The sequence below is a fragment of the Stigmatopora nigra genome, chromosome 20, assembly GCF_051989575.1.
Source record: "Stigmatopora nigra isolate UIUO_SnigA chromosome 20, RoL_Snig_1.1, whole genome shotgun sequence".
Lineage (NCBI taxonomy): Eukaryota > Metazoa > Chordata > Actinopteri > Syngnathiformes > Syngnathidae > Stigmatopora > Stigmatopora nigra.
The window spans coordinates 2,849,708-2,853,490 of record NC_135527.1 but is presented as its reverse complement, the minus strand read 5'-3'; positions in this window follow the sequence as shown (position 1 = coordinate 2,853,490).

Sequence of the window (3,783 nt, the reverse complement as noted above, 5' to 3'; positions counted from 1 at the left end):
AAAATCAGAGCCTATTTTTGCGCAACATTCGCTCCTTGTGAGCTGTCATTTATTATGAATGGCTTTTAACTAGCGCGCCCACCACGTGGGTGTACACCTCGCTCTCCTATTGGCTGCTCCCGGCTGAGCACTCTCGCCTTGGTCTGCCTCGCAGGAGGTGTGGCTTTTTAAGCCGACGCTCGATCTTTGGGATACTTTTTGTGTGCGCGACGCCGCTCATTGTCGCTTCTGGTTCACGGGAGCTCTCCCACTCTGTTAAAAACGTTTACTGAAATGAGTTTGCTCCTACTGGGAAACTTTGAGGTATTTTCATCCCAAGCACATGCGCATTGGACGAAAATACCGTATTGAACTCAAGCGAAGTGCACACGCAAATAAAAATAAAACACAAATACAAACTTTGATATGGACGTAGGAGCTGCATGAAACCGGGCAAAGAGCCGCATGCGGCTCGGGAGCCGCGGGTTGGCCACCCCTGCACTAGACCAACGAGCCTAGGGTGCCTATACAGTGAAACTTTTTTTCTCAGGTGGCTAATGTCCTATATCTACCCCATAATAGATCACAATTTTACAAAATAAAGGCTAGTCCAGGAGTTGTGCCCGGGCCTTCTCGCACTCATTGAAAGAATCATACCAATAGACCAATGAGCCTGGTCTGCTCATACATTGACACTTTTTTTTCTCAGGTGAAATGTGACACATTAACCCCCATAATAGATCACAATTCGACAAAGCAAGGGCTCGTCCGGGAGTTTGACCCAGGACATCTCGCCACCAGACCAACGAGCCAGATGTGCTCTCTGAATGACACTTTTTTTCTCAGATGGCTAATGTCCCATATCTCCAGAACTACACACATACCCTGTACAACGTTGATTTTATAATCGTGCCTACCCACAGCACAGGACACTTTCCGACAAACTGCCCCAAATCTACCTGCCAGAGACTAGTATCAACAGGGTTTTCCAAAAATCGCCGTTCTCAGGATGCCAGTCTCATTTCTCAAATGGACCATCACATGAAAAACCCCTTTCGCGCATTTGGAGCCTCAGTCACAACATGCTGACATTTACGTGGACTCACCAGGGATGCCGTCAGAAGGGTGTTGTAGACGCCGTGCACACGGTCGCTTTCTCAGACGTCGATCAGTAGCGCCTGGCTTCCCGCTTTGGCATATTGACCTCCAAGGCTCTTAGGACCAAAATGCTATGTACATCAATAATTATTCTTTAATATAATTATAAAACAATACAGGGGGACACCTGATTCAATTATATACATTTGAATAATTTGGCATCTCTGGTGATCCACTTTCAAGGGAGAATACATTCCGACATCGTCCTTGTAACGAATAATTCTACCGTGCGGTAATTTCTCCTGCCCCTTTAAGGCCATAAATCAAAACAATTAAAATGTTATTGATTAATCCAACTGCGTAAGCAAAATCAACACCTGCAACAATCATAGCATATCAAGTATTCAATAATAACAATTAAGGGGAAACTCAAAACAAAACTCCATTGGAATTTGAACCAACAAGCCTTCATTCCACATTTTAATGCCATAAAGAAGCGGAAAGAGCGTCACGATTTACGACAATATGCGAGTAATCACGAAGATTGCTTGGATAGTGATCTTGCTGCATCAGCATCCTCTTAAGTGTCCTTTTAGGCCTGCATTCCTTGTGTAAAGGTCCAGCAAACAGTCCTTGGAACGAGGACACGGTGACTTGTTACGATCCCGAGTTCTTTTCAGACAAATTGAAGACAATTTCATATAAAAATGAGTAAATGCACACATATAATAGCATCTCAGAATGACCCCAACATGTTTCTTGACTTTATTTACATTTTTTTAAACCTACAAATGTGTCAGAGCATTTTAGCCTGACCCTTATGCATCATTTTGTTACCTGCTATCTTAACTCATTATCTGCCAGAGCAAGTAATCCTATTTAACTCCAATTGAGGATAGGCATCCAATTCAATTTGACTGGAGGGTTTGCAGTCAAAATAAATTGAATATCCCTCCCTGTCAATTGCAGCTAATGACACTTACTAGAATCAGCCTACAATGCGAGATTTTGTAATGCAGGAGGAGACCGGAGTACCCGGAGGAAACCCACGCAGGCTTTTGGAGAACATCCTAACTCCACACAGGTGGACCGACCTGTTCTTGAACCCAGAACCCCAGAGCTGTGAGGCCACCCGCACCACCGGGCCATCCCAAATGTAAATTCAATAAATCAAAAAATCTTGTTTTTGTTCGATTCCAATACTCTGAGAATGATGCATTGGGCCCGATTTTCGTAAAATCCTGATACGATTTTTGATCGGTGGGCATCCTTGAGAAGAATGTGAAGTGAGTTATTCATTTTAATAATTAATAAATGTCAAGATCAGTTTTTCACTGCAACTGCAACACTTGAAGGTGAGGGATTTTGCTTCTTTAAATAAGAAATGATTGTAAGTAGCGGAGAATGGTTTCGATCCATTGACCTCTGGGTTATGGGCCCAGCACGCTTCCGCTGCGCCACTCTGCTTCCTCTCAATTGAGAAATGACAAGCTGACTCACAAATTTAATCAATCAGACTAATCCAAGCAGGCATACAGAGGCACATGACGATTCCCTCCTGCTGACTGAGCTCCTGAGGACCACTAGCACAAGCATCTCGGTCTTGAACGGTCGTGGACTGTCACATCCACGGTGAGTTCTGCAATTTACAGTCATCCTTTTTTCAGTTAAGAACTTCCATTTCAATGAAAAACACAAATACAAGACGTTCAGCGGCACAATTAACATAATCAAGATAACAGCTATTAGCTAATGTTAATATACAAATTGAGCAGGAAGACATTTTTTGTTTTACCAGTATGAGATGTTGTGTGTTTTTTAAAGGTGTTCTTGTGATTGAATGTTTGACCACACACTGGGCAGGGGAAACGTTTTTTTTTCCCTGTGTGGATTTGTTCTGTGATTGTTAGGTTCATTAATAATTACTTTCGTCCGTAATTATCAATAACTGCAGGCAGACATCTTATTCAATTATTGACATTTAATTAAATAGAAATGGATGACAATGGGTAATACCTCCGAAGGGGAGCGTTTCAGCAAGTGTCTCCTTACAACTTCCGAACGTCTCCTCGAATAGACGCTTTCGTCCCACTCTTATGGTCATGAATAAAAACAAGCTACAGAGTTGTTGATCATTCTATCACGTATGAGTAAAAACAACATCTGGGACTACAATAACAATCAAATTATTTTACCAATAACAAAAACAGGAGACTAGACCTAACACATTTAGATTAGAGTAATTATACAACTTTCTTGACCTAAGAATCATATAATATAATCATAATCATATAATGGTTACATACAGAAAATCCCGAAGTGCACGGTTACATAACGATAACAACATTCTTGTTATTGGCCGAATAGCCCTGGCCTCATCACCAAGGGCCCACCAAATCTCAAGGACCCAGATTGGGTGGATTGTTTGTATAACCATCCTGGAACAGGCCGTCCAGGTTAAAGATGACTTGGCAATACTTGTGACCTCGCAACACTTTGAAAATAGAAAGAGAATGATTTAAACAAAGAAAGGAATTAATGCAGAGAATAGAAAGAGAATGATTTAACAAAGAAATGAATTAATACGACTATTATAATAGTAATACAGAATAAACCCAACATTCCCCCGTTTTTATAATATGTATGTTATTAATCATTTCTTAGTAATCACGAATGGAAATGTCGGTGACTGCGATTTTATCCGCC